At 44.7% G+C, this 23,235-nt stretch overlaps 1 pseudogene; it reads right to left on the reverse strand.

Moving 5' to 3' along the window:
• Nucleotides 1-8,369: 8,369 nt before the first annotated feature.
• The window catches only part of LOC143641213 (AT-rich interactive domain-containing protein 1B-like), a 40,194-nt pseudogene continuing 25,328 nt past the window's right edge, over nucleotides 8,370-23,235 (reverse strand).

Below are 23,235 nucleotides of genomic sequence, written 5' to 3' on the forward strand. Positions count from 1 at the left end.
GCCCCCAGTCAGTTCCTCAGCCTTCGGGATTTGTGACCGCTGATGTCATAGCCCCAGTTCAGAAGCTGCTGCTGGAGATCAGCTTCCAAGGTTAAGAGAAAACACCACAGAGAGCCGAATGTCCTTCTTCATTCAACAGCTTCTGAAGAGCAAAGTAAAATTCCTTTTTCATACATGAGAAGGAGCGAGATTGCTGGTCATAGGGGACCCCCGGAACTGCTAATCAGCTGTGTGCATTGGGAGGGCCCAGGCCAGACACTGGGCCTCACACGTCTTTTCTGAGGAACAGCTTGAGGGAGGGCCCACAGAGCAGTGCTGAAGGTGGTGAAGGACAGTCCCCTCCCTGCCCCTGGAACTGCCCAGAGGTCCTCAATGCTTCTGGAGATGTGGTCGCTGCCAGCGGTCCTGAGCCCCGGGCCTGCTGAGGAAGCCTCCTGGTACCTTCCCCCTCCCCGTGTCCTCTCCCTAGTCTCCTCTTCTCTCTCGCCTCTCCCTTTATGCCCTTGTTCTGAGCTGGAACCCAGACTTCAGGTCATCACACAGCATGCTGTGCCTTGAGGTGACCCGTGCTAATCACCCCGCACAGACCACACCAAGCTCTCCCGTCGGTGGACTCAGGAGCTGGCTCCCAGCCTTCCAGCAGGCCACACTGGCCAGTCTCCCGACAGTGCGGAGCACCAACCTCACAGCTCCTGAACCACTTCATCTTTGGGGGCTGAAGACCACAGGAGTTTGGGGGCTTATGGACCTGGAAGTGGGAGTCCCACTTGGGTCTCAGCCAGGTTGTTCCCCCGGGGGCTCTGGGAAGACACTTCCCCACCTTTCCTGGCCCTGGAGTGCCATTTCTCAGTCCTAGCCCACTCCCTCCACTCCCACCAGCAGTGCCCTTTTCTGTCCCTCCCGAATCTCACCTACTTCCAGCCTCTAGGGCCCCAGATTACCGTGGTCCCACCTGGACTGTTGGTGACACTCTAATTACCCTGCAACCCCCTGCTTAGCTTCCTTTGCCATGAGCCAGGTCTCTGCCGAGGTTCTGCACACCTAGGGAGGCCCCGATTCTGAGACAGATCTGTCCCTGAGCCTTGCTGTCTGGTCCCCAGCTGCGCCTTCCTCAGATCTGCCCTGACTGGCAGCACTCTTCTGTGTGACTCTCCTTTATTGATGGGACCACTAACCTCTGAAGCCCATGCCCAGCACACTGAGTCTGTGGCCCTTTCCAAGACTGCAGACTTCCTTGGCCCTCCACATCCCCTGCTTGAGTCCTGCCAAACCTGATGGCCTTCAGGCCCACGCCACTGCTCAAGTCCAGCTTCAATCTGGGTGGAGGATTTTGTCCAGCATGAAAATCTTTCACCAGCTCCCCAGTGCCAGCTGCTCAGGAGGGACAACTGTGGCCTGTGTCTGCCCCCTTTCCAGTCTCATCTGTGCACCCCCACCCCACCTTCTGACAGCCTCAAGCCTAGAGTTGAACTCTTTGGGTTTCTTTTCTTTTTGTTTCTTGATATTGGGGATTGAGCACAGGGGCACTCCACCACTGAGCCACACCTGGTCCTTTTTACTGTATCTTGAGACAAGGCCTCATGAAGTTGCCCAGGCTGGTCTGGAACTTGCCTTCCTCCTGCCGCAGCTGCCCTGGTTGCTGGTGGATGTCTGCTAGAACCAGGATGCCCAGGGCTCTCACATAACTGTCCCCACGACCAGTGGCCATCTCCTTTCCTCTGGCCTTCCAGCTCCACAAGCTGTGTCCCACAGGAAGCTCTCCCAGGTCACCCCTCAAAGCCGACGGGCTCCTGTCATGTGTCCTCCCCCAGCTCCTGGTGGGTATTTCTCCAATGCCACCACACAGGACGGCTCTTATTATGTATGCTAGGGCTCAACTTTTTTTTTGGAATGAAAGTGTCTATTAAACACCTGTCATGTGCTAGACTCGGGCTCAGACTTTGTCCACTGTGATGCTGAGGCACCCGCACCATAAGTGTGACAGTGAGCAAGCTCCGAATCGGGGCCCCTTGTCTGGGTCCTGGGGGGACCTGCTTCCTGGAAGACATAGCTGGGTCCCGCTCCCTCTAGAGTCAGGGCCTCCAGTTCGGCCCAGGTAGGCAGGTTGGAGCTCCTGCCCTGGGAGCTTCAAGGGGGGCTCTGGGTGAGTGGATGTGGGAAGCTGCTCTGCTGTCCTGAGGTGGGCATGCAGGTCTCTTGCAGAGGACGGGAGCCCTGTGAAATTCCCAAGCTGGTCTGCATCCAAGCCCAGCTTCAGATACTTTCAAGAGGATAGAAAACAACAGACTTCCCACCTCTAGCTCCACAGAGGATGCCAGGCAAGAGGCTTCGAGCAGAGGTTCTCTCCAAAACTCGTAATTCCCCCTACGAGCATCAGACTGTACAATTTACAGGCACTGACAAATTTTACCATTTAACAGCAGCCATTAAAGACAGATTCTGGGTGGGTGGGAAGAGATGCCAGTTTATATCAAGGCTTGATTGCTCAGCACTCAGAGTCCCCAAGCTAATACATCAAATTTAATTTTTGAAAACAAGAGCCCACCAAGATAAACTTTCACTAATTAACAAAACCTGATTTTTTTTTTCCAACATGCATTCCAATCTCCCGTCACTACCATAGCAGCCACGGAATGTTCAATGTGGGGAAAGGGAATGGCAAGGGAAAAAGCTGGCTGCAGAGCCTTTGCAACGGCTCCCCGGGAACGGAAACTCATCTCGATAAATCACGGTGGCTCTGTGCCATCAGGAGCCTTCTCCTTTAGGATATTATGGCCAAGAGAAGTACTGGCCATATGTTCACACCATTTGGTGAAAAACACACGGAACCAACAACACAAGCATTGCACTTATGGGTGAGTTTTTAAAAAATCATGCCAAGTGGATTCATCCTAAACATGTGAGATATACCACGTCACTCCCCTGCCATTAGGTCTATTAGGGTTTGTTTATTTTTATTTTCATGGTTCCATGGGCACAAATAACCTCTTGCATGGGACCAGCATTTTTAGAAGTCATGAACCAAATATAAGCAACTGGCATCCTATGTCCTTGTCACTTGTCATTCCTCAGGTGTCCCTTCTAAATCACAGTGAGTGAATAAAAAGCAAGAAAGGACGATACTATGAAATCAGAATCCTAAGGGTTGTCCACTAGGATGTCAGCGGTCACTCATCAGGTGGAATGCTCCAGCAGCCCTGGCCAGCAGAGCTTCCAGGACCAGAGTGACATGGTGCCTGTCGGTGGCATGCCAGTTCCTAGTGATGGGCCCACTAGGATGACTACAGATTAAGCCGTGAACACAGCTAGGGCTTGGTTGTTGCTGAACTCTTAATTTCTCAGAGTATCACGGGCCCCAAGTACTTTGTTGTGAAGAAATTTAAATTCCAGCTCAGCACATGACTTGGTATGCAGGCCTCTGCAACTCTTTTTGAATGGTGTACAGGATAGTGTTCTGTACCAAGGCTTCTGTGGTGAACAACTAGAAGCTATGCTACTCCTTGAAGTGCAAAAAAACGTAGTGATCACCACTTGAGGAGGCATTGGTGTGGATGCTATGGTTGTTGCCTTTTGGAAGTGTGTGTTTGGTGAAGGATATCTTTAAGGAGCTGTATCTATATTATAGTTCCTCGATTCTTTGGGAAAACGTGGTTTGTAGAATATTCAGATCCCAGGCCAGCTAAGAGCCAACCTTGGGTGGAAGAGCAAAGCTCAGTCTCTACTCCTTCCTTGACCTTATGCTTGCGCTCAAATTAAGAGACCTGGACTCGACTCTACAGTTCTGGAACTATAGTGCCTCTCAGCTCAGTGTGAGGATGGGCACCTTGTTTCTAGGCAAGCTCTGTGCTGTGTGTATCAGAGAAAAAGGAGTATGACGTCAAACATCGTGAACAGTCACTGTCGTATTTGACCTTTCCTGGGCAGCGGGAGGCAGCACAAACTTATTGCATGATTGGATTTCAGACTAGCTTCCCCTAGGTATATCAAAAAGGGGGGGGGGTCTGCCCTGTCCCTGGATGTCTGACATCCCAAACTGACATTCAATAAAAAAGCATCAGAATCACCCTTGGCACTGAACACAGGTGAGCAACAGGCTAGGCATGGCATTCCCCAGAACACCCCAAATGACAAAGCTCACGATATTCTCTCTAGCCTTACTTTTAAAACATGCAAAACACGTTAGAGCAGCAGACAAAGGAACCATGTGTGTATAAATACATTAGGACTAACGCACGCTCAGTAATTGTAAGGCTTTTACCTGTATTGTCTCATTTAATCTTGTCAATCCTGTGAGGTGGGGGTTAGACCATTGCAGGCCAGGAAACAGGTTCAAGAATTTAAATACCTTGCTCAAGGTCACAGTGACACTCTTCTTCAGGGAGGACATCTTTCAGTTTGAGAAACGAACATGGACATTTAGGGGAAAAGTCCAACATGCTCTCTGGCTAGCCAGTGTTGTCCAAAGCTCTGCAGCATGTTTATAAGAATTATAAAAAAAATAAATAAAATAAAAAATTCCAGGCTACTTAAGTCAGGAGATGCTTGGGGTTAGCGAGCCTCCTGCCCGCAGGCCACTTTCCTCTCCAATGTGGTACGGTGGGTTATGGAGTGCCCTCAGGACAGGACACAGGGTTGTTTTGAGATCTCTTTTGTTTCTTAGAATGACTGGAGAAAGCTGGGGTAAGCCTTCAAGTGCCTGAAGTCAGACTGGAGAAAAAGTCGCATTTGTTCATACATGTGATAATCTCCCCCACTCCTGACTCATTTTCCAAGTTCCCATTTTTAAACCTGGTAGGGAGTTACATGGGAAATTGGAGCCTGGCATTGCAGAGTGCTGTGCACTTGACGCAGGGGCTCCAAGCTTTGTATGGGGGACTGCAGTTTCTCCCTCCACTGTCAAACTCCTAGGCCCCTTAGAGGAGACTGAGCAGGGAACTTTCAGAGCTGGCAGGGGCCTCAGAGTCATCTGCAGGGCACACAGGGAGGTCTCCAGGCTACCCTGTGTGTCTAACAGCAAAACCCATTATCATTGCCAAAGTGCAGCGGGTATTGTTTTGGAAGCAAACTGCATTGAGCAGACTTGTACATTTCTATGACTGTCTGATGTGAAAGATGGAAATGCAATTAAACCAAGGCCATTATCCACTGGTGACTCCTGAGAGCCTGGACAGAGAAGGGCACCTGGTATGAGCACAGTACCTCTGCTGAATTAATGAATGACATGTGGCCTTAGCAGATGTACACTACCAGAAATATTTACTAGTTTTGAGAAACTTGGCTAAGTATTAAGTTAAAGTTTACTTCCAAGTTCTCCTGGGTGCGCCAGGGGCACAGGGTGATGGCCCCAGCCACTGGGCTCCCAGAAAGAGACCTCAGCCAACCCAAAAGCAATGGGTTGTCTGGCCTCCATTGTGGCTCATTTATAATGCTTTCTTCATTCCTCATAGGGGAACAGATAGGGGAACTGGCACATGTCATCTGAGAGGAGACGAAAAACTTTTGGCAGTTTTGGAAATGGAGGCTTTCTCAGTGGAAGCAGCATGCCTTGTATTAGAACAACAGAGTTTATGCTGTGTAAACTGCCCCCCTCCACTAGGAAAAAAGCATTCTCCACTACAATTTTTAAAGTTTAACAATCTTCAAACAGGCCACACTCATCAGTAAAAACCGATTCTGCTTCCTTCTCAAACCAAACACTCCAAGTAGCTATTTCTGAGCAGATGCCACCCCATAGTATCATTTATGTGACATTAAAAAAATTCACTCAAATACCAACAGATTCAACTTTATAGCACCATTCCAAAATACTAAACTTTCTTTGCACCTTTATTTTTATCTTTTTTTTTTTGGTACACATTTAAAGTATGGGCATCCTGTAAGTTTCTGAAAAGCCTCATAGGAAAAAAAAACTAAATTTTAGGACAAAGCAATAACTCAGTTTATAGGCAAGATGATCTCAAGCAGGCTGCAATTCTTCATGGGCTTCTGTGAGTCTTGATTCTGGGGTGAGAGTGGAGAAACGATGCTAGAATCTTCCTGAAGGAGCCTAGAGACTGTGCTGCATGTTTGCCTGTGCCCACGAGCTGCTCAATGGTTGGACTCTGGGCACTGGCTACAACTCAAAGCATGACATTCATAGTCTATGATTTTACTCTTCTGATTGACTAGAGAATTGGGACATTAGATAACTCAGAGTTCACGAAATACACCTTTTATTCATACACTATGAGAGAAAAATTAGAATCATATTGAATTCCATCTTACAACTCTCCATGTTTTAAGCTTGGAGCACTAAAATCTGTTTTTAGCAAGCAGCTGTATTTAAAGTAGAATTATAAATGGGTTTTTAATTCAACATATATTTGGCTGCATTGTTATGTAAGAAGACTGTTTGACTAAGTAATGTGGGAGTTGACAGATGAGACTGCTTGCAGGAAAAAATTCTTATTTTTTTTTCCTCGTGACTACAGAGTCATGTCTTACACTGATTCTGACGGCGTGCTCCTGTCTAACTCTTCCATATGTTACTGTGGGTAACGTGAACCAGGAAAGCAGATGTGTCAGGGACTGGGAGTGTGGAATACACTGTGACTAGAAGAGGGGTGAGAGGTAGAGCCAGAAGAAGCAGGGGTCCACTAACAGGATGACTCTACTGGCTCCGACAGAGTATTACATTTCAGGCTAGTCAGCTTCGGAGTTCTCACCTCCAGTGGGTTGGCGGCCACTTCCCATCTACATTGAAAATGATCATACCTCAATGTCAGAGTTAATTGCTTCAAAGAAAGACTAATTAGCTAAATAATTTGAGAAAATCAAAGTGTTTCTCCCCACTCTAGAGTAGGTAACCCTCGAAAGGTGCCTTCACACCTCAGGGCTTTGTAATTTGAGGATGCTGCTGTATTTCCCCTATTTCTTGTAAATAACTCGTCACTATAAAGCCACTTTAAGGAAACTAGAACAGTATTCAAGAACACCCATCACAGTGCTTAAAAGATTTAATGTACATTTATTCTTAACATGTGGAACATATAAAGATTTTATACTGAATAAATGATATTCATTAAGCCAGAGGAAAAGGAGGAATTTACATCAAGTTTTTTTCTTTTTTTTTTAACTACATTATCTTGAAATACAAATGTGGATTCTCATCACTGAAAAATCTTTGAAGTTGTGTTTCTTCCTTTTCATTGTATTTTTTCTTTTGTCTGTACTGGTAACCATTTCTAAACCAATCCATATGCAACCATTTCCACACCTTGATTCATGAAGCAAATTGTGATCAGCTGCTCTCTCGAAACAGAGCATGGCTTTATACAGACAGAAACTTGTACATTACCCTCTTTTTTTTGTTTGTTTGTTTTTGTTTTTTGTGTTTTTTGTTTCTTTTTTATTTTTGGAAATATGGCCCTAATGAAAAAAATATATAAAATAAAAATAAAAAATTATTTAAATCTACTATCACTTCGTAGTTACCACATCATGAAAAAGAAACTAAAAAAATTGTACTAAAAAACAACAAAAAAAAAAAGAAAAGAAAAAAAAGTGAGGGTATGTTTAATGTACAACTTCTATATACATCACAGCCCATAGGCAGTAAAAAAATATTTAAAAAATGATTAAAGGAATTGTGAAGAACTGTCATGTGGGGGGCCAAACGACAGACAGCAGACATGGCGGTAGTGGTGAGGAAGCAATTTTCATTGATTCCTATCAGGTATGTATTTTCAATCCTAACTTAAAAGACATTGTTTTTGCTCCTAGCCCAATGTAACCATCTTCCTGTGGAGAAACCAGTATCATTCATAGTTCTGACTACTGACTGACACACCTCCTTGAGCCCCTATACCTATATCTCTAGAAGTTTCTATTGCACAGAGCTTTAGGTGATGGGATGCAACTTTTTTTAACATTCTCTGAAGAATAAAATACATAAGAAACTAATAATTTTTCACCTTTTTGACTCAGTGTGGTGAAATTTTCCCATCTTAGCATCTTTTGCCGAAACTTTTTTCTTTAAAGTCAATTTGCTTCCCCCAAAATGCAATACAACATGGAAAAAAGAACATTAAAGAGAGAATCTGTGAAAAACAAAATGTGACCTTTGAATACACTAGACAGCAACTTTGGTTAAAAAAAAAAGAAAAAGAAATAAAAAACCCCAAAGGATGTACTTATACAAACAGACAGCAAATATTAATTTAATAACTTTTCAAATTAATTATTTAATTCCCAATTGGTAAATAGTGAACGGGGCAGAGGAGCAAAGATTTTCTTTTCCTTCTTCCTACACTGGATAAACAAGAACAGAAAACAGCCAGTTATATGTGACGCTCTAATCTTCACACACACATGCTTGCCTTTTCACTATGTCATAACTGCCCAATCTGAAATAGTACATCACAGATGACAGATGCAACCAGAGAGTTCAGGACAGCTGATATCGAGATATCCAGCAACTGACTCCCGTGCAAAAGGAATTCCGAGCGGTTCTCGTCCACTCTGGCCATGGCCAGTAAAGCCTTGGCCGCCCTGCACATCATGTCTACCCTAGGTGGTTCCAGAGGTGGGGGCTGCATGTGTATGAGGTTATGCTGGCTCTGCTGGTACTGCGCCATCGTGACCCCGTCCTCCAGGAAGCTTATCAAGTTCCCAATGCTTCCCTTCTGCACAGCTATTGCCCTTGCTGCTAGCGCATCCCCCTGGGCAAGGTTCGATAAAAGCGCCATGGACATTTCTCGACAGACTGGGTTTTTGCGATCCCCAACGTACCTAACTAACGTAGCATAGAATTTCTTCTGACGACTAAATGGAGGCATGGCCAAGATGAGGTCAACGTTATTGTCCTGGATGCTGAGCTTACAGAGGGTCTCCAGCACAAGTCTTTGAGGCGACAGGACCGAGTTAGGTCCCTCTGTGGGAAAGGGGTCTTGCGCCTCTGCGGATGGGCACACCATCCAGTGCAGCAAGCCATCCAGGATCGGCAAGCAGATGCTTTCCGTGTAAGCGGACAAGTCTAACTGCCCCGAAATGTTGGCCAATGTGACCAGTGTGTTGTCCCGCAAGACCTCCAGGCAGTCCCACAACCACTCATCTTTGCTGCAGGCCACCCCCTTGTCCTCGTCCTCCTCCTTCTCGTAGGTCTGCGGCACTCGTTTTCTCTCTGGATGCTCGTGATGAAGAAGAATCAGCTTCCCCAGGATCAGCACCAAGCCCGGATGTTTGGACATCTCTGCGTCGTTCCCAGGCACTAAAGACAAGCTGCGCACGATGTTGGACATGCAGATGCAGCGCCTGGCCAGCGAGTCTTGCCAGTGTGCGATGGTGCACAGCGGGGTCTCGTCCCGGCTCCTGGGCTCATCTTCCAGCAGCCTGATGTTCCGGTGGCTTTTGGCCTGCTGTATACCAAAGGGAAACTTGCTGCTTTCCGTCTGGGGTCCAGGGTTTGCTTCTTCGAGCAAGGCCCCCAGCCGAGCAGACAGGACATCATCGATGGTGGCTATGATGCTTTTCTCTGGCTGCTCTTCAGAATCACCTTTGCCTTCTGGCTCTTTCTTTCTACCTGTGGAGCTTAAAGGGGGAGGTGGGCGCCTGCGAGGAGGAATCTCCATCTTACTCTCAAAGTGGGTCTGGATGTGCTCCGTGGTGTCACCGCCCCCCAGCTGCCAGTGCAGAAGCCCGCTGCTGAACTCCTGCACGAGGCCCAGCTGGTCAGAGTGGTCCACCACAAACAGGTTGTTCTTCTTGACAATCTTTATGTGCAGCTTGTCAAACTTACTGGCCTGTCTGGGTTTCTCTTTGGGGGCTGTAGTGGTGTCTGGGGCATCGAGGGTGGCACTGCTCTTTGCCTCGACTCCACCTTTTCAATGTCTTCCTCCTCTTCCTCCTCATCCTCCTCCTCCTCGAGACCCTCAGTGTCTTCTTCCTCTTTCCCAGAATCTTCTGCCAGGGACTGGCTGTCCTCTCCCTTTACTGCACTGTGACAGAGTGCTTTCTGGCTGGGGTCTCCCATTTCATACTCCATGAGAATTCCAAAAATGTCAATCAGGCATTTTCTAAAGTATTCTACTAAAAGTTCAAGAAATCCAGACAACTACAGGAGAGGAGAGAGAAGAGATACAGTCATGACATCACCCTGGGACCACCTTTCTGGCTGGGTAGGACCACATGTGTCCTGGGTGAACTTTCCAAAGCCCACATCATGAACCAAGCCAACATAGGCACGCCTCCATTGCTGCTGACTTTCAACTCCCCCAACCTGAACCTGACTTCTTGCTCCACATTGCTAATGTCATCAATGAGGGAGGGCTCTGCTCTTCTTTATCCACCTGGTTTAGATACAGCACACTCATTATTAGAAGAGTAGGAATGTGGATTTTATAGACTCTTTCACCCAAAGTGACTCGTTCTCTTCTATTATTTATCTGAGACTTGCTTGCTGGGATTTTTATGGTTATTATTCTTAGGTTTTTATGGTTATTTTTGTCTCAGGTGCCATAGGTTACCCTAATTTATATTCACTATATATCCTTTAGAGAAGATAATTTCAACTATGTGGTAGCTCATAAACACTGAAAATTAGAAACAAATCAATTTAGTCTTTGATAAATGAATTAAAATGTTTCCTAAAATGCAAATTTACATTTCAGTTAGTCACTGCTCAAGCTGAAAGACAAAAGCCACTAGGAGAGAGCCACCAATTGCAAGAGCAAGCTGCAATTCCTGTGAGCCCCTGAGCCATGGAGGGCAAATCCAGAGACTCCAGGACCCCACTTCCAGCCCTGCCACACGAGGGCCCTTCAAGAAATAGGTCATAAAAAGGGCTTTCTCATGACAGACACCGGCATCACCACACTGTCCTGTTTGCCGGCAGTGTCTTTTGGAAAGTGAGAAGCACCGACTCTGGCACAGTACTTGCTTTCAGGGTCCCAAAGAAACCATTTCCAGGTAGGAGTCTGGATAACTGAAGCATACTTTTCCCCTGGGGAAAAGGGGAAGTTAAAAAAATGATCCTGAGTGTGAGAACATGTGACCAGCACAGTTCACCTATTATAAGGATGAAAGTTAATTACTCTAGTGAAGGCCAGATACATTTTAAAATATTTATTTTCTTTTAAAAGAGACTTTGTGTGACATTTAAGACCTTATTAATCCCCAAACCAAAAACAAACAAACAAACCAACAAACCACCAGGACAGGGGATATAGCTGGTATAGCCCCCTGGGTTCAATCCCTGTTATCCAAAAAAAAAAGAACATTTTTCCCTAGGCTTCAGACAAGTACTTATATAACATATACTAAGAATTGTTAAACAATAATAAATATTTATTTAAACATACATATGTACACATTGTTTTTATATATATTTCTATATAAAAAATGGTGTGAAAGTGTCTGTATTTTCTCTCCCCATGTGATGCCCTTAGATATCAAAATGCCTTACTTTTTTCTCTCTACATATATATCTTCTTCATGTCCAATGACTAAAAACATCTTTAATGCATTAATTTAGAATCTTCAATTTTCTAATTGCTACAAATAATTTAAGTCAAGTGATTCTGAAATTTTTTTCTTATTCAACCAACATCTATTATTTCCCTTGTGTTAAGTAAATGCAGAAAAACTGTGAACTCCCAGACATTCCAGATCTCTAATGAGCATTTACACTCTCTTGAAGGCTGAACAAGTGACATCAGCTTCAACTGAAGTAGCTCCCTGGGCCACATCTGCCAGTGGTGGGCAGATTACGTCAAATCCACGGAGCACACAGCAGCCGGCTCCAGGTACCGTATCTACAGATGCCGGCCAAATCTCCGCTTTTTCCCATGGCAATTCACAGTGTTGTTACCAAATCAGAGTGGCATGCCTTCAAATTCTCACGGTCACCCTTAGCATTTCCATGACCTCACAGTGGGGGTTTGTTAGCACATGATGTAGGGATTAAGTGGCTTGGTTAATGTCAAATCGTTAAGCCTGAAACACAGTATAGACGTACTGAGGATTCCCTGACCTCTTATTAAATAAATATTATATTTATAAAAATCTTTATTTTTTAAGGTTTATTTTTATGTGGTGCTGAGGATCGAACCCAGTGCCTTGCTCACATGTGCAAGGAACGCACTCTGCCACTGAGCCACAACTTCAGCCCCTGACCTCCTATTTGAAGCTCTAATCTCCACACAACATTCACACCTAAAAATACGACATCAACTCAAGTTCTTCTCCAGCACCATCTTAATTTGGATGGTTTCCAACTATTGCTCTTACATAAAAACATTCTGATAATTTGCACTCATAAGAACTTATCTTATGAGGCTGGGGATTGTGGCTCAAGTGGTAGTGCGCTGGCCTGGCATGTGCGAGGCACTGGGTTTGATCCTCAGCACCACATAAAAATAAATAATAAAGATACTGTGTCCACCTAAAACAAAAAAATAAATATTTAAAAAAAAAACTTATCTTACTAATATCAACAAAAATTACATCAATTAAAATTAACATTCTAGGCCAAATTATATGGTTATATTGAGTGCATATATGAATATGTAGCAATAATCCCATCATTATGGTCAACTATAATGCACTCATAAAAACAATGTGGAAAAAAAAAATTCTAGACTTCAACTGAAATTCATTTCCAGAACAAATCTCTGTAATTCTTACCAATATCTTTGGAGGTAATCTTTCGCCTTTGCTTCAGGACTGGTTGTGATGCTTCCACTGAGCCAGGAGGAAAGGTGATCTCCCTTCTGATTGGGGGTGGCTGGGGGGGTGGCCCAGTGACCTGGGACGTGGGGACTGTAGGCATGACCTTCTGCATCTTCATAGTGGGCAGAAAGGGAGACTTGCTTGGAGACATGTGATTCTCCAGAAAGTGCTGGAAGGAAGCCGGGCTGGGCGCCCTGGAGATATGGTTTGGCAGTGATGTGGTGTCTGGTAGGATGACTGAGGTGGGCGCGTGATGGGCTGCATGGAGGCGAAGATGACATATAAGGCTGGCGTTGGCTGACGTGAGAAGGCCACTGGCTCTCGTGATATATCCTCTGATCAAGTACCATCAAGTCATCCGTGCGGCTCATGCCTGGATAAGGGGGAGCCTGTGCAGGGCCGCCGGGGCCCTGCCTGTTTGGGTAGGGGTAAGGCATATCGTTACATGCTGCCCGCATGTTCTGCTGAGGCCCTTCACCGGAGGATGCCTGCATGGGGCCTCCCAGCATCTGAAGTGGGATTCCGTGGGGCTGCATCTGGCCTGGGCCCTGCATTCTCTCTCTGTTGTAGGGGTATGGATACTGGCCCTGAAGTGGCCTCCGGTGTGGGCCAGAGTAAGAACTTCCATACTGGTTGTACATCTCTTGCTTCTGGTTGCCATACTGCATACGTGTCTCCATATGTGTCTCCCTCGTGGTGCTTGGCTGGAGGCCCGTACATGCCATCCATGTGGCATTTATAATTCTGAAATTCATATAAAGTCAAATCATGCTGGTGTGCTCTTACAGGTATAATCACCCAAGCTCAAATTATGCAAAATAGTTATTACCTGGTGGTAATGTTCATTTCAAGATGAACATGGGAAGTTCCTAAATAATGAGAACTAACAATTTGGGACTGTTTCCATGTCACATAATGCCTTGTGTCACACACTCCAAAGAGGGTTTCCAAAGTTTGTTTTTACATGTTGGAAATTTTCTGTGGCAGAAACAAAAGCCTCCTCTCCTTGAAGCATGGTGACAGTGCAGCCTCAGCACACAGGCAGGTGCTGGGTGGGGCTTGAAGCCACACTGAGAAACAGAAGGCTGGCCCACAGGAGAGCACTGAGGAGCCCAGGGCCACTAGAAGTTCCAGGGCCAAAGAGATGTCTTACAGAAAAGTCTCCAGACAGGATTCAGCTCCCCAGGCTGTGACATCATGTCACCCAGTGTCCATCCCCAGCAGTACCTGTCACTAAGCTGGGAACTCTGGGGACCAGTGCTAGTCAGGGTGGGTGGGAATCTCTGGTTGGGAGGGAGTGAGATGCTGAGATTTTAATTAGTACTTGTTTTACCTGAAAACTGTTTAAGATCAGATGGCTCAATAATACAAGTCACTGTATGTATGTGTGTGTGTGCGCATATATAAAATACACACACATATATATTCTATTATTATTACATATATCTCTCCAAAAAACCCTAAATGTTTAAAAGCTGCTTTGTGATAAAAATTTTTAAAAAATTCTCTATTTTGCAAGAGGTCTTTCATCGGAAAGGTTGTTTAGAAATAGCGAGGTCCTATGTTTTTGAAAAGCCACCCAGAGGCCCAAGCCTTAGCATCAACTCTGACAGCTGCATGGGGTTTGTACAGCTAAACAGCAATGGCCACCGCCAACTTGATTATGGGGCATTGATATCTTAGTTTTTTAAAGACAAATTAACTTTTACTATATAACATTTTGAGTTTCCTTTTCTATATATTCTTCAAAACACTGACAAATTTCTGTTTTACAACAGCTTTTGACACAAGAGTATACAGTTGTCCCATGGTATCTGCAGGGGATTGGTTCCATGACCCCTGTAAACACCAAAATCCAAGAACGCTCAAGTCTGAATATGGTGCAGTCTTTGCAAATAACCTATGTACTGCCTCCTGTATACTTTAATTCATCTTTAGATTATTTCTAATACCTATACAATGTTAATGAATGCTTTATAAATTGCTATCTCTATAGTTTGGGGAATAATGAGAAAGAAGCATGTACATGTTCTGTACAGATACAATTTTTTTAAAGATACTTTCAAGCATTTTTGGTCTGTGGCTGGCTGAATCCATGGATTTGGAACCTACAGACAAGAAGCCAACTGTACACTATGGAACCTCTTCACAACACACCTCACTCTCCATTGGTCTTGTCATCGTTTGTAAGAATTAATGTATTTAACTTCATTTAACATGCTATATTTATTTCACAAATATTATATAATAAGAGCTATGTTTAATTACTGACTCCCAAATTCCAGAAGTACTTTTTAGTATTAAATACATCCTGAGTGTTCAATAAATGCTAATAATTTTTGTTATAATTCCTAAAAATCTTCAGAAGTAACACAAGTTGAGTTTCAGATTCTCAGAGAGGAATAGAGAAAACAAGGCCCCACACCCACTTGCCAACTCATCGGCTTCTGGGGATACAGGCCAGGCTGGTGTCCTCCATATGGTGGCTGTCCTGCTGGAGGACCTTGGCCTGGATACTGCTGCCCATATGGTTCATGCCTGGAACAAGGCATTCAAAGGAAACTTAATGCACAAAGGACTTGGGATGAGCACAGCATGAACAGTCCATTTTGAATACTCTACCCCCAGTGGTGCTGCCGTTCCTCTGTCACACACTGTTCCCCACAGCCTTCCTGGGCAGCAGCTGCTGTAGCTTTTAGCAAGAAGGATGGGAACACCCATTTCGGGAGTGCTGCCAAACTCCTGGTTTGGGATGTTGCTAATAGGTGTGAGAGAAATACCGGTTTAACAGGCAGCACCTGTGGGTACCTGCCCAAGCCTTTGAGGCAGAAGCTCTGCCTCCCACTGAAGCTCACCCAGGAAGTGTCATGGACGCCATGTGAGGCACCATGACAGCAAGAAGCAGAGGAACCTGGGTCTCAAGAAGTGTTGGTAGAAGTGCTGCCACATGCAAAATGGTCTACTTTTTACTTTCTCATTATGAATAAAAATGTTTAAGTTTTTAAAGGTCAAACCTAATTCCAATGATGCTGATACAGTCACAAAATTTCATAGTTCTATGACCTGAAAGTCTGTGGGAAAAAACCAACAATGACTGAAATGTACTCCTATTCAGTCACAACCTGGAAATAAGTAATACATTTATTTCCAACTGCAACTATACAGAGAAATTGTAAATACCACAAAAATAGTATGTTCTCAAGGGCAACAGATTTGAACTCTTGAAAAATAAGTTGGTTTAAATTAATAAATTGAATCTTGTAAGAAAGAGAGTAACAAAATTGAATATATTCCTAACATAATCAAGGAATAAGAAAAAAATAAATTTTTAAATATCAACAGGTAAAAAAGACAGATTTTTTTGAACTACTATGATTATCTAGAAATAAAGAAATATAATTGACATGGATAAAAATCTAAGTAACATATTTCAGAAAAGCAAACTTAATGAAGTAAATCTCATGTGGTTGAACCAGAAAAGCATATGTACTGGAAATCGTCTAATAATATATGAAAATGTTCTTGTAATCTTGTTAATAAAATCAGTCAGTCAGTTTTAACTGGGTCTTAAACTCAAACCAAAATCCTGATCTGGCACACTAAACATTATAATGGCCAACTGATTGAGGCATATATATATGGCCAGGGTTAACAACTAGAAGAACAAATTCTTCAGCCACTATGAGACAGTGTTTTCCTACTTGGGCACAATATAGCTGTATACTCTCAAGAAGCGGTGTGCAGAAAATGTCAGGGAGAAACCTTACCTAGTAAAACAGCGATCTTCCCAACTTCCTCCCTCTGATTAAACTAAAGAGCACCCCATGTGTGGAGGGCAAGAGGGGCCATCTCAGCAGGTGGTCCCTGGGCATATGCACCCCCAGATCCTGGAGGAAGTGGCCTGAGAGCCAGCTCTGCTCTGTGAGTGGCACTCCACTCACACTCTTTCGTTGCTTCCAGTCTCTCCTCTTTTTTTCCTTTGAAGATCAAATATGACATTAAAGCCTGAGTGCTTCTCTGGATGGGAGGGAGCGAACACTCCCACAAAGGGGAGGGCATATTGAACCAGGGGCACAGGGGAGGGGTCTCGTCACAAAGAAAGCTCCCCCGTGCCACTGCTGTAGGGCAGTTTATGATGACCTCTCTCTGACATCTCAATGGCGCTCTTCCTTCTGGGCTGGTCCTGTGGCCTAACTGGCCACTTCAGTGACAAGATGGCTTCCTTTAGAGAGGCTCATGCAGGCCATGTGGCGGGCCTTCTCAGAACTGTTTATCAAGGAGTAATGTGCACTCTCTTTTTAGAAGGAAGAGTGAAAACATCAGAAGGAGCAATATCTGGAAGACCTTTCCAGAATGCCCGAAGCGTGACACTACAACCCTCAGACCTTCCTTAAGAAACAGAGGGGGGAGGAGAGAGCTGGTTCTGCGAAATCCAGGAGTCTGGTAGCTCCCAGAGAAGACTCACCTGCTGTAGCCGGGCCACCTCACTGTGGTGACAGTGACCACCTCAGAGAGGGAAGTACATGATGGGTGCAGCAGTGTGGCATGGTGTGCTGAGGAGTGGCCTTGGGTCTTGAGTTCACAGGAGAAGCCTCTAGCAGCAGCCAGAAGAGCCCCAAATATCTTATTTATGCTATGAATTTGCTTACAAAAGTACAAAGCCATCTGGTTGCCTGGGGACAAGGTCCTTCTTTGTGGTCCTGCTGTGGCTGTCCCTGAAGGCAGCCAGCTGACACTCACCTGGGGATCAGTGGCAACTAGACAGGAAGGGCCACTGGGCTGCCCCCAGTGGCTTAGCGCCAGGGCTCAGGAGAGTATGTTAGAACAGCATTTCTACTGATTCTTCTCGTCTTCCTTTTGAAAAATACTCACCTCCGGTCGTAAGTGGCCCCATAGGGAAACTGCTGCCGCTCAACCATGCTCAGGTTGGACACGGCCCCTGCGGGACTCTGGCTGTACACATCCTGCATGCTGCCTTGCATCATAAAGGGTTTGCTACTTCAAGGCACTGCAATATTTGAAGAAAAAACATAAAATGAGGCATCTGCAAGTTAACTCCTTCTAGGAGTCTGCCCCATGTCCACATGGCACACCACAATACTAATGAGAGAACCCAGCATCTGAAGTCAGGTGGGTCCTGGCGGGGCAGAACCCTAAGATGTCCCCAAAGACACCTCTGCCACCCCAATGTGTACCTTAGATGACTGCCTTGCTTGGAACATGACGGAGCCTTGAAACAGCATGGCTTATGCTGCCCCTGATTATGGTGTATTAGGTGCTAAGAGGAATTTCACAGGTGTAATTAAAGTCACTAATCAGCTGTGAGTTAACCATAAAGGAGAGTATCCAGGTAGCCCTTCAAATCCCTGGCTAGAGGCTGGAGATGGAGCCAGTCTGAGACCTTCAGTTGTCCTGAAGCCACTGCCCCACTGAGAGGAGGCAGGGATCAGTCAACAAGCCAGTGGTCAACCAGGCTTTAACCACAGGAACTGAATTCTGTCAACAACGTGAATTAATTTGAAAAGGACCCGGAGCCTGACTCAGAGGGAGTCCTGGCGACACCTTGACTCCAGCCTGAGGGACCTTCACCTGTTATGCAGCAACCAGCAACCCACTCGGGGCCCAGGTCCATACCAGTGAGGTCTAAGTCTTAACTATACAAGAGGCCACTCAACATCTCGTGGCATAGCTGTGAGGAAGACAATGAAATGTGTATACACAGTGAGTTCCACTGTGAGGGAGAAGACCTGAAGACCTCAACATGAACACCCATGCACAGACTCTTCCAAAATCAGAACAGAGAAAATCACCAGAGTTAAGAATAGCTCCAGATGGGCTGGGCCCTGGCTATGTCTAACAGAGGTAGCCTGCCAATAAGCCCCTGCATGCAAATCTGCATCGGCTCAGCTGAGGAAATGGGACCAAGTCCAGAAACGAGCCTTCAGGCAAATTAAACATTCTAATGCAAACTTTAACTGATACATCATACTTTCTTCATTCTATGATGGTTGCTTTTATGCTGGGCGAGGCAGACGCTGACTAAGTTTGTGAGCTCAGACATCTGTTGGCTGGCACTGAGGCGAACCCGAAGCCACCTCGGGACCAAGGCCTTCACGCACCGTGCACTTCCGCCTACTTGACGGAAGATTGCACTTCAAGCCTGGCAGAACCAGTTTTGAGATTACTTTCCATTTTGTAGATGTGAAAACAAAAAAATCAAGTAGCATAATTAAAATTAAAGAGCTTAATTCCCAGATACACAAAAAAATTTCTTAAAAACCAATAGGAAAAAAGACAAAACTGGACAAACCCATTCAAAGAAAAGGAGAAACAAATGAACAATCAACAAGTGACATGTGAAAAGATGTGGGAGCTCACTAATAATTAAAGAAATCCAAGTCAAAACGATCACAAGGCCTTTTCCCCACAGTCTGACTGGCAAACATTAGAATGACTGATATTAATCATTCTAATTAATATTGGTGGGGGTGGGGGATCCACTCTCTTACACACGTGCTGGGAGTACCCGGAGTTCTCAATACCTGCTAAGGGAGGCTACTCTTCCACAACCCCAAGAAGCACATCTGCCGATATTCGGCCTATGAAGTCTCCTCCCTAGTGACTTTGAGCTGGATCATGTGATTAGTATTGACCAGTGGGGCTCTGGCCAATGGGTACAAGCAAATTCTTGCAACTGGGACATGTTCTTTTGGAAACTCCCTTTGGAGTCTTATCTTCTTGAGCCCCATCTATCATGTCACGGGGACCAAAAAGTTAGGCAAAAATTTCCTGTGGAGGAGTCCCCAGCCCAAAGCTTCAGGAGTCTTCTGTAGAAACTGGCCACTCAGGAGACACCACTCACAGAGCTCCCAATCTAGCTGTCAGATGCTGGAAGCCACCTCAGTGTCCTGGCTGACAACATATGGAGCCAAGAGCAAGCCAGCCTAACACAGCCACGAGACAGTGAAGACACTGCAAAGTGGTGCTGTTGAAGCCACTAAGTTTGGGGGTGGTTTGTTGGATCATAGATTACTGAGATACTTAGTCAAGGAACAAAACAAACAAAATAAAACTTCCTGTCCTTTGAACAATCTGAGTGAGGGACAGATTTGCAGAAACACTGACACAAGTGCTTCGAATTCAACAGCCACTGCATCACTGTTCACAACAGAAAATATTAGGAACTAACCCATCCAACTCTAGAGCATTAGGTGTATCTATTCCATTACAAAAAGCAAGTAGAGCTATGTATTCAGATATTACAGATACTCAAAATAACTACTTAAGCCACATACAAACACCATGATCACTTGTTTGGGATCGGTACCTCAGGAATAAGGCAAAAGCCTGGCACTTGGGTTCACCATGCTGCCACACCATGGGTTGGCAACTCCCACAGCAGCTGTCTCCGGGTGGCAGCCATGACAAAGAACATGTTTTCCACTGAGAGTGGTCTGGTCAGCTCACTGCCAAGTTCCCTTACAGAACGAGGCAAGTAAAGAATGTAAACTGCACTGAATAGGAATCGGGCTGTAAAAAAAATCTATTTCCTGTGGTTTTCTATATATCTGTTTTAATTTGGGATTAAAATACAAATTTTTCCATATTATTGTCATATTTTCAAAGTCTAAAAGTGGGATACGGACAACAAAATTTCAGCAAGTGAGCTGAAATATACTAGGGATTGTTCTAGTCATTGTCTACATAGCTGATGAAGCACACTATATATCTACCTAGTGCCTGGCAAGGTAACCCCCAAATCACTACCCCAACCCCCAAATTCATTTTTAAAGCATGAAAAGCTATAGGTATAAGGAACAAGACAAATACTACTTTAGCTAACAGCAGATAGATAGGAGAGTGAAATGGTCCACAGTAGATTTTGAGGCCAGATTTTGAATACTATTGAGTACTATTAACTGTCACTCCTACTATCACTCCTACTACTATTATTATTTTGATACTAGGGATTGAACCCAGGTACACTTTCCATCCTTAGTACTTTTTAAAATTCTGAGATAGGGTCTGAATAATTTGCTGAGGGCTTTGGTAATTTGCTAAGGCTGGCTTCAAATTTGCAATCCTCTTGCTTCAGTCTCCGCAGCTGCTGGCAATACTAATTTTTCCCCATATTGTTCTCATATTTTCAGAGTCTAAAAATGGGATACGGACACAAAAACACTGACAAAATGTTATATCTAGCCTTTTGTATCACTATGAAACATATCTACCTTTAACATGCACCAAGCTTTTGAATTTCTGAGCCTACAGATTATTGTATGGTCTGCAAAATGTTTACTTGGAATAAGTAGCCCTGAAACCTTTGAAAGGAAAAAGTAGAAATTATCTTTGCTTTATGTTTTCTGAAATATCATAAATCTCAGTTGTTTAATGGTATATACCCAATATTTAAATTTTGGGGATTCTTCATTTTTCCTTTCACTAGTTCAATACTAAAAAAATTTGTACTTTAATCCCAAATTAAAACAGTTAAATGGAAATCCACAGGAAATAGATTTTTTTTACAGCCCTATCCTTATTCAGCGCAGTTTCCATAATACTTGTGAAAACCATAAACATAAAGCTTCAAGGTTTATGTTTCTCTCTATTTAGACAATATAACAGCACAGATTTCCTTATTAAGGGATCCCAGAGTTAAGTGCTTCCATAAAAATATCATTCACTATTTCTGAAATGTTTTTCACTCATGTTTGCATCATGTCTCAATTTCACAGGACCCAGCTGTATTTGGAAGGATGACAAAAAGCAAACTTCCAGGTTTTCTGCTTGGGGCTGACATGCTGGGGGAGAGCCAGGACTTTATGTGGACGCAGCCTGGGAGAAACCCGCCCAGCACTCCTGGACTCCTCCAGGGGTTCGCCCAACCCTCCCGCTCTCTGACTCTCAGTCCCATAGCTACAGACTGTCCCTGTGCTCAGAATTCCAAAGTCACACCCTGCACCCACCACCCATTCTTCACCACCTGGACACAGTCACAGTGATGCTGGATTTCTCTCACTGTCCTGTTCCTCTACCAGTGCCTCCAGCCACCAGCCTTTGACTCTCAACCCCACCCTCCCAACAGACTTCTGACTCCACTCACTTTTCTCAATACATGCACCATGAGATGGTCAGTTATTTATGTATAATTTACTTTTACCAAAAAAATCTAGTCATGTCACTTCCCCATTGAACACCCCTTACATGTCAAAGAACTAAATCTTTCCATCTGCCATGAAGGTGGAGGGCCTGTCCCTGTCTGACCTGGATGCCTCAACCTGCCCACATTCACTACGCCCCAGGCAGCTGCCACCTCTACAAATATGCCCAGCAATGTCCTGAGGGGGCTCCTTCCTTGTCCTCAGATATCTGACATCTCAGAGCCCTCAGAACCACACAATCTCAGTAGCTTTCCCTCCCTTTCATTGCCCCAATCTCTTGCTATCCTTTCTTTTTTTTCCCCTTTCTTCTACCAATCATAATCTTATAAGCCATTTGAGGCCTAATCTCCCCCCTCTTAGGAGTGTCAGTTCCTTGAGGGTAGGGCATGCATGATTTATCCTACCTAGAACCTAGCACTGTGCCTGGGTCAGACTAACAGAACAGCACCACTGCTGCTAGGTAGTACTGATCGTGCTTGCTTACCAGGCGCCCCTTATTCCTCTACAGGCTTATGAACGGGAACTCAATTAATCCTCATGACGCCTCTGAGGCAGGTCCTATTACTTTCCCAATTTCTAGATGAGGAAAATAAGGCACTAAGATGCTTAACATGTTTCCCACAAACAGAAGGGTGGGAAAGTTGGGGGCTGCCAAACCCAGAGAGCACGCGCTTCTACCTGTTCTGAATGGACAGGTAAGTTGGCAATGGAATAGCAGTGCGAAGAGTGTCCTTAGGCCTGCTTATGGGCAGAGGCCCCTCTGCATGTACCTTTTCTCATTCCACCAAAGGGGTCCTTGTTGGGTTCATAGGGCATTCTTCCCATCATGTCTGGCATGCTCATGCCCTGCTGGTATGGGGCGTTTGGAGTCATTGAGTTCCGTTTTGGGAATGATGAATCACTCACGTCGGAGAAAGGGTCGTGCACACTGATTGTACTGCTTCTGAAGAGATGCAAACAATGAAAGCTAAAATCAGGCACAGGTAAATGCAAATCAAAACTACACTGAGATTTCATCTCACATCAGTCAGAATGGCAGCCATCAAAAATACAAATAATAATAAATGCTGGCAAGGATGTAGTGAAAAAGAAACACTTTCACAAGTTGGTGCAAGTCATCTTACTACAGTGATATATGCATACCCATGTTTATAGCTGAACTATGGAACCAGACTAGGTGTCCATCAATGGATGAATAGATAGGGAAAATGTGGTATATGTAAAATGTGGTATATGTACACAATGGAGTTTTATTCAACCACAAAGAAAAATGAAATTATGTCATCTGCAGGAAAATGGATGGAACTAGAGACCACTGGTGAAATAAACCAAACTTAGAAGGCCAAGGGTGAAATTTTTTTCTAATGTG

This window comes from Callospermophilus lateralis, unplaced genomic scaffold (genome assembly GCF_048772815.1).
Source record: "Callospermophilus lateralis isolate mCalLat2 unplaced genomic scaffold, mCalLat2.hap1 Scaffold_91, whole genome shotgun sequence".
Taxonomy (NCBI): Eukaryota; Metazoa; Chordata; class Mammalia; order Rodentia; family Sciuridae; genus Callospermophilus; species Callospermophilus lateralis.